The sequence below is a fragment of the Dipodomys spectabilis genome, unplaced genomic scaffold, assembly GCF_019054845.1.
Source record: "Dipodomys spectabilis isolate Male_0828 unplaced genomic scaffold, ASM1905484v1 ptg000296l, whole genome shotgun sequence".
In the NCBI taxonomy this organism is placed as follows: domain Eukaryota; kingdom Metazoa; phylum Chordata; class Mammalia; order Rodentia; family Heteromyidae; genus Dipodomys; species Dipodomys spectabilis.
Window position 1 is genome coordinate 609,835 of NW_024870973.1, and position 13,101 is coordinate 622,935.

Consider the following 13,101-nt stretch of genomic DNA (forward strand, 5'->3'; position numbering starts at 1 on the left):
GGCTTTATTTGCAGGTAAGCGACTTAGAAGGCTCTAAATGGTTGTTTTATTTGAGGATCAATAGCAACTCTTCACTTAATAAAGTAGTCTTGGGGAACTAATTTGGTCAGAATCGTCGCTGAGAGGTTGAGGGATGAGGTGGGAGATGCAGATGGCAGAAAGCCCTCATTCCTGTCCAGCGGCAGGGGAGCACATCTGTAATCCCTACAGCTCACAACTTGCAGGCCAGCCAGGGCGGCGGAGTGAGTTCAAGGCCAGGCATAGAGAAGATGCCATCGGTGTGAGCCACTGTCTGGTTCCCACAGTAATCCCATAAAGGCTGTCGGGATGAGGCTCAGAGAACTCTAGTCAGTGCCCTAAGAGGGGGCAGAGCCATGACCACCAGCCAGGACTCCATACGCATCAGATTCCAGAACAGCAGAATGCCTCCCGTCGGCTTCATGGTGAAGATCCTTTATCCAACATGCTTAGGGCTGGGAGGGTTTACATGGATGGACTCTGTGCAGTGTTGTGGAGAAGGGTCTGAGTCTGAACCCGCAACCCACTCACGTCCCTTCCTCAGGGTCTGAGGGATTTTATTTGTCACACCTGCATTGTGGCTGCGACCCGTCATGGAGGGGCAGGTGTGAGGTTTTCTGTGTGATGTTAGCGCTGATGTTAGTTTAGGAGCATCTCCGACTTGGGGTTGGGGGGTAGCTCTCAAGCTGTTAACTTCAGCCGTTTTGCCATGGAGGACAGGATCGGGCTGCATAGGAACCCCAACTCCCAGATGCCTGTGCAGGTGACGGGCAGACCTGCTTCCCAGGCCGGGCTTGACTGGGTAGTAGGGGCCAGTAGCACAGAGCTGCCCCTCCAGGCGTGGGAGGAAATGACCCCTTCTGTGGCCATCGTGAGCTGTGCCCGCCTGCTCTGCTCCTTTCTTCCTCCTCTTCCCACTCTTTGTCAAAAGGACGTGCCCCCTGAACCGTCCCCGAGAAGTCTAGAATCATCCCCATAGAACGTGGGCTCTTTGGAAAGCATCTTTTCCTCCTGCCGCTTGTAGATGTGGAACTCCCAGCAACTGGGCAGCTGGATGGGAATAAATAGAGCACACAGGCCTGACATGGCCAGATTCGCTTTCTTAGAAGCTCGGTGGGAACCACGGAAGTCAGGAGTGCGCAGCGGAGCCTCCTCTCGCTCACTCGCTCTGTCCTGGACTCCGTGTGGGTGTGAAATAGCTCCCAGACTGCTTAAAATAGCCCAGCTCAAAGACAGGAGGTGCCGCCCACACCGCCCCCGCCTGACCCCCGGGCCTGGGCTATTTTGGCCTCCTGTGACCTCAGGCCGCTCTTCCTCGGCTCAGTGCTCGAGTCCAAGCCACTTGCCCAATGCGGGCTCTGGAGCCTGGCACCTTGGCTACCCAGTCCACACCCAGCACCCTGCTCTGCTCAGCTGAGCTGTGCAGATGGGCGGATCGCAGGTGGGTGGTCAGCGTGTGGTCAGGGCGGTCAGCTGCACCGGGCGCAGTCGCGCTCTCACCCGCTGGCCTCATTGATCCTGAGCGCCATGCTCGGTGTTTTGTAGTCCTTACATGGTACTAGGTTCTTGTCACTCCTAAGAGGCATCACTGTCATTCCACAGCGTGGGGGTCAGACATTGGGTCCCCGAAATCAACCGTGTCCAGTGTCTGGCCTCGGTGTGAGCCTGCCCCACAGATTCCTTTGGGTTTTTTTTTGTTTTTTATTTTTCCTCTTTGGCGGTGAAGAGAGTGCCCGTTCTCCACAGTCATCGTACCTGACCCTAAACCTAACAGTCCTCACACATCTTAATGGGCTCTGTGGTGTCAAGCTGCCCCAGCCCTCCCCACTGTCCACACATCCCTCCCCACTGCTCACACATCCTCTACCCCTCTGTCCACATCCCCTGCAGTGGCATGGGTGCCGCATCCTCATGCTCATTTGTGGAAGAGCACATGGGTGTGCGAGAGCATGCATATGTGCACCTGTATGTGATTTAAACCTCCGGAGTATTTATAAAACTGATGCCAGAGTTGCTAACCTGCTAACCGGCTTACGCCTGAAGAGTTACTTCTAAATGTGGGCATGCTAGAAAGGCCTGGCCCAAAGCCCTTGGCTGGAGGCTGAGCCCCCAGCATGGGGCCCTTCTGTCCGCCCTCCAGTGTTTATGGCTGCAAAAGGCACGCGGGTCTAGAGACGGCTCTGGCTCTTCTGCTCCTCTCACCCTGAAACCGGAGCCCTGGCCCCACTTCCACCAGGCCCACCTGGGATGTGGCTGGGACAGCCTTCTGCGAGAGCTGCTTTGACTGTGGGTAAATGCCTGAGACGCACCGCGATGTCTCTCTAAAGTGAGGCATCTTTGCAGAGCCCCTCTCAGTGATACCATGGAATGAGCCGCTCTTCCTGCACTTTCCCGGCCTGGGCCTGGCCAGGCAGTGGAAACAGAAGGGAAGGATGAGCCCCTTGAAGGGCCTCACAGTTCCCCAAGCATGGGCTGTGCCCACAGAGCCCAGTCACTAGAGATGTTTCGGGACCAGATAACAGGGAAGGCCAGGTTGAGTCTGGGTGGGAGGCAGTGGTCCGAGCTGCTGCGTCCTGAGCTGTCACCCCGAGCTGACTAAGGAACAGTATGAAGCGGAGAGCACAGAGCAGCCACCGAGCAGGAGGAGTCCATTCACCCTCTGGAGCTGGGGAGTGAAGGGGGACCAAAATTGGCAGTGGGCATGACAAAGCCAGCAGTTCCAAAGTGACTCAAAGTTGAGTATGGTGTCTCACACCTGTAATCCCAGCTACTCAGCATGCAAAGATCAGGAAGATCAGGACTACCTTGGACATAAACACAGGATCCTAGTCAAAAAGTAACTACAACCAAAAGATCTGGTGTGGGGGTGGCTCAAGCGACAGAGGGCCCGAGTGTAAACCCCAGTACCAACCCCACGCCCACCCCATCCAAATACTGGTTCCCTGAACCGCAGTGTCATCTTGACCAAAAGTGCAGCTTGGGCCTGGAGTGGAGGTGGAGTGAACCATAGAGTGTGTCCAGTGAGGCCCACAGCCAAGCCTCCGACTACGGCCAGAACCCAAGCCAGACCAAGAGGATAAGGGTTCTGTGCTGATGTCTCGTCCTCGAGACATGAGCGCTCCAGGTTGGTGCGGGTTGGAGAGGGAGTTCTGTCTTAGAGACCATCCCGTGTCTGCCGCCAGCTCTTCCGTGTGATGTGGTTGTGAGTGCATAGGAGAAACAAAAGAAAATTCCTAAGTTTTTATTACCATACAAGGATACGGTTTTGAGACCGTCTTTCTGCAAATTCTTGCATGTTCAGAGGCAAGTCAGATTAGTTCTCATCCGAGAGCCTGTGTGTTGGGCATGAGGTGCAGATGTGCTCACTGGCCCGCAGAAGAAAGGGATTGAGTTAGGGAAAAGCATGCTGAAGCCATCTTAAAGAAAGAAAAAATACAGAAGCACCTGAGGGCGGCAATGCATGGTTCCTTCTAGAAGCTGGTGGCTTCAGTGAAGGAGGATGGGTGGGGGTGCTCAGTGTGCTGAGAGAAGGACTTAAACACCACCCCAAGACAGCCAAGAGCCATGGAAGGATGTTGAAAGAGAACTGACATGCCAGATGACCAACGACGACTTCCAAAATAAATAATAAATGAGCCAGGCAGCAGTGGCTCCCACCTGCCATCCCAGCTACTCAGGAGGCTGAGGTCTGAGGATCACGGTTCAAAGCCAGCCCAGTCAGGAAAGTCCCAGTTCAGCAAAAAGCCATACGAGGAGCTGCAGTTCACGTGGTAGGGCACACTAGCCTTGAGCGAAAAAGCTCAGGGAAAGCTCCTGGGCTGCCTTGAGTTCAAACCTCAGGACCGGCATGTGTGCACACAGGCACACATGCACGCGCACGCTCACTCACAAAGGTGAGTTGGGAAAATCACAGATGTGCTGTAGGCTTTCTTGCATTTCCTTCAACCTGCCACTGTGGCCGCCCGGCTGAGGGCTGAACTTGGGGAGACACCCAGCCAGGCGGCCCTTCCTGCCGTGAGCAGGTCCTAACGGCTGGGCATTAGGGCACAAGGACATGGTTCAAGCCCTCAAAGCCCACACTGGCCTCCACTGTGTGTGAACTCCCTTGCAGCTTCCCACACACCTGTGTTCTGAGCCTCGGACAATTCCAGCATCTCTGGGCTGGGTGAGCCATGTTTACATTCTCTGCACATCTCCACATTGCTAATGTTTGCTGTCCTTTCAGGGTTAATTTAGTCACCCTTTCTTCCCCTGACAGTAACTGCATCCCTACCCCCCTCCTCCTCCCCCTTGTAGCTCCCCCAACCCCCCCACAACCGTTTCTAGTTGCTCTTACCCAAGACCCCGGGCCTGCCGAAACAAATGGATACAAGTGATAAACGCCACGAGGAATGTCAGTTGGACCACAGGAAATTTCCTGTTCAGGAAGAGATCTTGGGAACTTCCTGTGGAGCGGTGCATTGTGGGACTGTTGGCCGCCAGCCCCTGACCACAGCTGCAATTAGCTGCAGGCCCAGGGGGAGGGGGAGAGGAAGAAGAGGAGACGTTTATTCCACGTAGCCTGTGGGGAGAAAGAGCTGCTAGAGCAGGCCAGGGCCTCCGTGGCAAGGTGTCCCCGTTACCACCCGATCCCCTGCACCTTCCACAGGTCCGCATGGGCACCGTCATCTTAGCCAGGTTTGCTGGTAGGCCTGCAGGAGGGGCCACATCCTCTTGAGCTTCAGTGTCTGGATTGCTGGCTTTGGGTGCTTATCCTGGTTTGCCACCATGATGAGGAAGAAGACAGCGTTGGGCCCTTGGGCCTGGGACACACCTTCCCTGGTGGTTTGGTTTGTTGGGGGTTTTTTGGTGCCATTACTGGGCTTGAACTCATGGCCTGGCACTGTCCCTTCGCTGCTTCACTCAAGGCTGGTGCTCAGCCATTTGAGCCACAGCTCCACTTCCGACTTTTTGGTGGTAAATCTCATGGACTTTCCTAAACCGTCATCTCTTAGGATTGATCTCAGCTTGGCAGATCTCTTCTGATGGGGAAACTGCCGTTTCTTTGCCCTCCTAGCCTGGCTCTTTTTAACAAGTTCTGTCTCCTCTTTAGGCTGGATTCTCCTTAGTGGCCTGTAAGCCTGTATGAAGTGTCCTGCCCTTGTGGTGTAATAAGTGTATGAAGTGTCCTGCCCTTGTGGTGTAATAAGTGACGCTTTGTCTTCTCTGTTTCCATATGAAGAGACAGTTTCTTGGGTGGTAGCTTTTAACGGCTTTACTTGCCCCAAGTAAATACAACTCTGAATAGTTACTTTTCTTGGTTTAGGTAGCCTCCCTACTAGATTTAATGCCCTTGAGATCTCCAACCTCAGCCGTGACTTGTTTTTTCTTGTCTATAAGGACTGTTCAGCCGGCGTGCGGGTAAATCAGTGAATTAAATATGTGTAGGTGGAGCTCTGCTCCCTGTGACAGATTAGGGAAGCCTGAAAGAAGTTACAAGGAAGAACTTGGCTGGCTGATAAGGCTGCCTGTGTGGTGTCCTGAAGACAGAGGGAGATGTGTTCATCCCGTACCCACAGTGTCTCACAGTGTGGATAGTCAGTTTAGACACAGAGCTCCATTTCGTGTTTGTTGAATGACTGAGTACCAGTGGTCACCCGGGAACAGGAAATTGTACTTAGGTTGTTTCTAGAACATGTAAGATGTGTATGTTTTTAGCTTTATTATGAGAGTAAGTTACCCCCCCACCCCGTGGACTGAGCTCTGATCATCTAGATGGTGAGTTGTCAGCCTCATCTCACACCCACAGAGGCCAGCAAAAGTATTTTTGTGAAATCCCCCGGATTGAGCATGAAATAGGAAAAAGCAAATGGTCTTCCTGTTACAGAGATTGAAATAGGGGAAGTCAGGAGAAGAGGAAGAGTAGGGCATGTTTAAACTCTGTTGTACAAATACATTTGGTTCTCCCTGCGATGCTGTGTTCTAGAACAAGATGGGGCGGAGTCCGTCTGGGACATGGCATTATAGAGTCATTGGGGCCATTTGGCCACACGAGGCACCTACTCTAAAGCAGCCACAGAAACGGCCTAGGGTGTAAGGGTCTCGGTGTTGTTATCATTGTCCTCCATGGCCTGATGTATCCCAACCACTAAAGAACTGAGCAGAGAGCCGATGCTCTCACTAGGAATAAAATGACAGCTCAGCCTCTGAACTTGCTGCCACACGCACAAGGTCTGCGTCTCCTGCAGCCTCCAGACACCCAATCTCTGGGGAGCCCAACACGTCAAATACCTGACCCCGGGGTCACCCCTCCACGGGGTCACCCAGCCACGGGACCTGAGCGCGCGCGGGCAGCCAAGCGTGGCCTGGACTCGCTGCTGGCATCTCCCGGTGTTCCTCCAGTCAGAGCAACCAAGCAGACTTGTCCCCTGCTCTCTAGCTTTCAGAATCCGTGTGGGATTCTAAGACACCAGTGGGTTCCTGGTCCACTGGCTGGCTCCCAGGGGAGTGGTCAGGCTAACAGGACCCACCAAGCAGGTAGACCAGAGTCTTTCTGCGGTAGTGGTGTCTGGCTCTCACTCAGAACCCGGCTGGACAGGAGAGGCCCTGATGGTCTGAGCACAGGCAGGCAGGAGAAGGAAAGGTGGTTGGTTCCCGGAAGTGGTGATTGGACATTCCTAGTGACCTGTGGTGGGAGTTGGCTGCCATCCGTCTAGCTGCCCAGGTCCCAGCCTTCGCCTTCAGGCCACTTCCCGCCTTTGCTTCACCGCATCCATTACTGTTAGACCCTGTCCTGGAAGCTGGGGGGGAGCAGGGGGGCAGGGAGGCGAGCAAGGCCTAGCCTCAGCGCCGGTGGATGACCTGAAGGTTCACATGGACACTACAATGGTTCCTCTAGAAGAGAAAATGGAGACTGGAGACAAGTGACCGGCCCAGGAAAGCCTGGGTGTCACCTGGCATTACACTAAGTAAGAGACAAGGACAGAGCCGGGGGGGGGGGGGGGGGGGGGACACAGGGAGCTGGGCCAGCAGCCTCTTCCCACCTCGCTTAGCAGCCCCTGCCTCCTGCCGCCGAGAAGCCTGGCCTGCCTCTCAGCTAAACTGCATGTAATGCCATAGAACACTTTGTGTTTGTTTCAAGAGCCTCCACAGCATATTCAGAATATTTTCCTAATATTTTTGGTTTGTTATTGTAGCTGCTCCCCTATTCTGGAGAAAATAGGTTCTGTGTGTGTGTGTGTGTGTGTGTGTGTGTGTGTGTGTGCACGTGCGTTCATGGAATAGGTGGGTGTGCATGTGTGGGTTTGGTGCACACACGTTTGTATATGTGCGTGTTCACTCTTCAGAGCTGAACAGTCTCACACCGTTAACAAAGGCTGATGACGTCATGGGGGGTATGCCTCTGTTCCGCTCCTCACAACCCTTAGGGGGTGATACGGGGGTCACCCGTGGGTCCCCCAGGAAAGCAGAGCCCTGCCCCCTCCTGTGCTCCATCATGCGCCCCAGCACACTTCCTGCCTCTCCGACACAGCTTCGGGGAGCATAGGGGGACCCCGTGTGTCACTGGGGGGGCTCCCCTGCTTCCCAGCCAGGCAGCCTCCCCGGACCCCACCCAGCTCACAGTGACCACAGACCCTGCGACTCCCAGAGAGCCTGCTCCTGGCCCAACACAGGCGGCTGTGGCCTCGCTGTGGGGCGCAGCGGGGGCAGGGCATGAAGGTTTAAGGGGTTTCGTCTCTCCCATGCTGGTTTGCGTTGCGTTTGAAATCCGTGTCTCAGCCACGGGGGGGGGGGGGGGGGGGGGGGAATAGAAATCTGCCCTAGAGCTGCTCCTGAACAGCCGTTCTTTATTTCTGTCCAATGGGAGGAGTGGGAGGCCGGGAACCCGAGCTGTGGAGCAGCAGAGCAGGGGCGTGGCCAAGACTCCGTCCCCCACCCCACCCCCACCTACTCCCACCCCACCCCCACAGGGAAGGTGGACTGTGGAGAAGACAACCAGGAAATCAGCTTCTCCACTGTTCCCTTCCCTCCCCACTTCTTCCCCCCAGGGCACTTCTGTGCTCTGCCCCATGGGGCACTGAGCCACGGGCTGCCCAAGGGCCTGGGTCACCCACAAGGCATTGATGTGGCTGACTCCAGACAGTGGGGCTGGACCTTGGAGGCTGCCTGGCCTGCGCAGGATCTCCCTGACCCACCCACCTCGCACCTGCCCTCCTCTTTCTGACCCCCAGAACTCATAACCAAATCCAGCCCAAGGGGCTGTACAGAGGACCCCCTGCTCATGACCTTGAAGGACTCCCTGGGGCAGGGGCTTGGACATGGGGAGCCCTGGACACAGGCTGGCAACAATACAGCGAGAAAATGTAGAGACCCTCGTCCCTGGGCTCCGGGAAGCTCCCAGGCAGTCAGTGCTGCCCGGCCCGCGTGGCGCATGAATTACTTCCTAGAAATGACTCCGGCTGTTTGGGAAAAAGCATTGATTCTTCCAACCGTCCTGCTTACAGTAAAGCCTCTATTATCTGATTTTCTGCAAATCTCAGAGGCATCATTAGCAGGCACATATAAATTTCAGCAGCACGGTGACAGCTGATGTTTGTAACCATGACCCCACGGTTCAGTTAAGACCCCGAATTGCCCACTCAGGAACCAGAGATTAAAGCCTGTTCAGAAGAGCTCTTGGCATGGAGGCTCCTCAGAAGTGCCAAACCCAGCTGTTTTATGCTTTTATTTATGGTTCAACCTATAAATGATTGGACCTCAAACTTGGGGAGGCAAATTCTAGTTTTTGTTTTTACAGTGGCACAGGGGGTTTGATCTCCGGCCAGGCCCCCGGAGGGGCAGGGGAATTCTTAGGGGAGATTTCTGAGAACACGATGTGTTCTCGCTAAACCCTGGGGTGGCTCTGATTTGTTCCATTGCACAAAGGGGCCTGTAACTGCCGTCAGTCTTTAGAGAGTGTGGGTTTTTGCTTTGCTGGGTGTACGCTCCTTGCCCGGGCCATGGCCAGCTCCTCGATAACATCCAGGGTGCCCTGGTCAGCTGCCGCAGTAAGATCGCCTTCTCCTTCGCTCTCTCCTCCACCCTGCCTCTTTTTTGCCTTGCTAGGCAAGATCTGGAGTTATCCACACAGGCACATGCTTATTCCCCAGCTCCGGCCTGCGCCTCTGCCCTGGCTCCCATCCCCAGATACCAAGTCCACTGGACGCACTTGGCCATCCGCCCGCCGCCTGTGCCCGCTCTGCCTGGGCTGAAGGACACCTGGCTCCCTGACCTGCCTCCCGCGGTCCCGTTCTCTAAGTGTTCATCTTGTAAGCTCACAGTGACCCCATATCAACAGGTTAGCATGCCGTGTCTCCCCCGGCCCTGGCGTGGACGGCACTGGTCCACCTGGGTGTGGCGGGCAGCGCCGGGTTTTGTCAGTGACTCCTCACGTTGAATTCATCTCAAGTTACTCTCCTCTGTTTCCCCAGCCCTGCTTGGGCCTGACTCATCCCCTCCCCCCTTCCCCACGGCAGTGGGGACAATGCTGGTTCTGTTATGCCCTTGATGGAGGCACTGATCAGTGCTTCATCTGTGTGTGCTTCTGCTCGGAGGGCTTTATGTGCATCCCGTGCAGGGCACAGCCCCCCTGTGCAGGCCCTGCTGCTGTCCCCATTTTATAGAAGAGGAAACTGAGGCACCAACAGCGAAGAAAGGAACCTTGCCCAAGGTCACTGGGCAAATCAGTCGGGAGACTGGACTTGAACCCAGGACACCGGATTCTGAGACCTCCTGCCTAACCACTGTGCTGTCCCGTCTGGGGGCGGGTGAGCTTCCCATTCACTCAGAAATACCTGCGCACTCCTCCACTGCCCCCCCCCCCCACCCACTTAAGGCACGACGGAGGCCCCAGAAATCCAGGCAAAGGTGTGTGTTGTCCTGCTGATGAAAGTGAGCGGCGCCACACAGGATGGGCGGTAGAATGATGAGCCGGAAGTGGGGGAGATAACGCGCTCCAGAAGTGGCGGGCCGCGGCGTCACCTGGGGTGGAGGCCGCTGGGGCTCGTGCGAGGGAACGCGTGGCTGTGGGCACGGGAAGGGAGATGGAAGCTCATCCCGAGGCGTTTGCTCTCTAGGTGAGATGAGGCCAGTAGGGAGGGGCAGAAGGGGGACAGGGTTCAGCAGGGTTAGAGCTGAGAACAGGCCGCAGGGGACAGCTGGGGGAGAGGGCTGGTGCCCTGGGTACAGGGGCTAGGCCCGCCGATGGACGCCGCCTGGGAAGGGGGCAAGGAGGTAGACGGGACCTTGGCAACAGAAACGAGGGGCACGCGGTCAAGAGCAAGCCCGGTACTGTGGGTCCCCTAAACCTTATCCTGAGCCCTGTGCGCACGTGCCAGGCTGCACCCCACCCTTCCCTCCAGAAAGCCCCCCGCGGCTGTGCGTGGACTTGTGTGCACCTTCATAGTCTTCACCTCCTGCCAGACCATGCACCACGCTAGGCATCAGGCACGGCACGGGTGGGCTGGGGCTGGGGCTGGGGTCCTCAAGGTGTGAACTCCCAGGAGCCCGGCTGGGTGAAGGTGCCACTCAGCTGATGCCCCGCAGGAAGCCCCCTTTCCCACACTGTCCCTCATCCGTCCATCTCCAGCATCAGCCAGGGTGGCCACCACCCCATCCTGGCGCTGGCCCCAGCATCTGTAAGCACAGTCCTTCCGCTTTGCACCTCCAGGTCAGCTTTGCACCCCAGGAAAGTTTTGATTAGAACACAAAGGAGTTGGATCTCGGGCCGCCATGCTGCAGACCCTGCGCATTGCTGATTCAGACACACACTGAGCAAAGGAGTAAAGAAAGTGGAGAGTTTTCGTCTGGGTTCGGAGAGGAAGGGCGGGGAGGCCTGGGGAGACGTCCAGGCTTCCTTTCCGGAAAGAACAGCGTTTCTTCCTGGAAGCCGGAGCCACAGGCGCGGCGCGGGAATGGACAAGATTTATTTCCTTTTGCCAAAGCTCAGTAATTCAGCCTGAGTCTTTCAGATCGATTTGTTTCTGGCAGAGTTTCCAAGGGCTGCCTTTCAAAGGCCATTTAGAAAAATCATCAGTACACACACAACCGTGTGCGGAGATGGGGCCTGGCTCTTCGGGATAAACCCCATGTTCCAGAGGGGACCCTGATGAAGAGCAAGGGGGAGAGGGCAGTGGGGGCTCCCGGGGCCCGGGCCTGGCCCACACCCTGTGGCTCCTCAGAGGCACTGACCCACGAGGCTTGTGTGGGGCGTCCGTGGTGAAACCCCGTTTCTTGGAAGCTGCGATTTGTCACGGTGGGCGGGAAGGGCTGGCTCCGAGAGGAGCGTCAACAGAAGTCTAGTGTGCAGAGACCCCGGCCACGGACTGCACTGTGTGTAGCTGGTGTGCACATGCAGCCGTGGCGTGGGCTCTTTGTTGGGTCGGTCCCCAGTGGCTCTTCCCCACCAGGAAAGCAGATAGTCACTGAGATCGCCCCTGGTTCTGCGGGTGGGGGGAGTCCCCCCCACACCTGATGCCCCAGAGCCCCCCAGACAGACACATGCATTCTCCAAACACTGTCTCTGCGTTCCTGGTGTGGCAACTCCTTAGCTCTGAGGAAGTGTAGAGAAATTGTCGTATCGTTCAGCTACCAGCAAAGCAAGGGCCACTGTGGAGGTTGGCAGGGAGTGGTCTTGAACTCGGGGTCTGGGCACCATCCCTGACCTTTTTCTTTCACCCAAGGCTGGTGGCCTCTACCACTTGAGCCACAGCTCCACATCCCTCTTTTGGGTGGGAAGTTTGGTTGGAAGAGTCTCACAGACTTTCCTGCCTGGTCTGGCTTCCAACTGTGATCTTCAGATCTCAGCCTCTTGAGTAGCTGGGACTACAGGCGTGAGCCACCAATCTGCCCAAATGGCAAATTTTTAGGCGGGAAGAAAATCAGTAATTCAAAAGAAATGACGAAGATGGACTGGAGGTCAGGATATGCCAACAGGTGGACTACTAGGGTTCTGTGAAGCAAGTCCATGGTAGCACCAACTGTCACCTCTTGCTATCTTCCAGCGCCTCCTCCGCTCACCTCCTCCGCCCTCCTCCTCTGCCTTCTCCACTATACTCCTTTGTCCTTTCCTAAAGACACTGGACTCCAGGCTGGTCGCAGAAGTGAAGTGACTTGTGTCCTGGGGTATGGGTGGTGCTGTGCACAGGTCCTGGGGTTCTCATGAGAGAATATTTCCTGGGGACAAGGTCCATTCGTTCAACCTCAGTGACCTTGTAACATGCACACAGGTCGCACGCACACCTCCTGCCCCGTGTCCACACTGTAGCACTCGTGCCTCGTTTGGTACACGATGAAAAGCACCTTTGAAAAAGGCTAAATTCGGGGACTGGGCAGGCGGCTCAGTGGTAGAGCGCTCACCTAACATGCATAAAGCCCTGGGTTCAGTTCCTCAGTACCACAGACACAGAAAAAGCTGTGCTGTGGCTCAAGTGGTAGAGTGCTAGCCTTGAGCAAAAGAAGCCCAAGGGCAGCGCCCAGGCCCTGAGTTTATTAAGCCCAAGGTCTGGCAGAAAAAAAAAAAAATTAGGGTCTCCTTCCCCATTCTGCCCTCTGCCATTCCCACACCTGCCGGAAGTTGTCCTTGACACTCGGGGCCGCTGGTCTTCTCTCTGACTGTCCCCTCCTGCCCAAGGGGCCAGGTCACGACGTCCACCAGCTTCTCACCAGGGGCCCAGGTCGCTCAGGTGACTGAGCCATCCAGAAAGGGGCCCCTAACCCCGCACCCACTCGGCCGCCCAGGGGCCTTAGTACAGTGGTAGGAGAGCCAGGGTGAGCATCCTCTTTTCTACCCAGCCTACCTTCTCAGCTCAGCCCAACTCCTGGACCCCTTCACCGCACGTGACGGTGGTCATGATGCTGGCGCGTGGGGGGGGGAGGGGTGTGCCACACGTGGGCCAGGGCGTGAGACCTCCCGATACGGACACTCCAGTGCGCCCCTCTCTCTGCCTGACCGCACGCCGGAGCCCTCCAAGAGGCCAGAGGGTTTGTTGGTTTGTTGCTGTGAAGCAGTGGTATAAAGGGGTTTTCGCTCTGCAAGTTGGGCTTCCAGCATAGTGCCTTTGGAAG

General features: G+C 56.2%; 1 protein-coding gene across 2 annotated transcripts in view; it reads left to right on the forward strand.

Annotated features, from left to right (window-relative positions):
- The window catches only part of Etv6 (ETS variant transcription factor 6), a 103,188-nt gene that overhangs the window by 71,802 nt on the left and 18,285 nt on the right, over positions 1-13,101 (forward strand). The gene's annotated exons all lie outside the window — the stretch shown is intronic.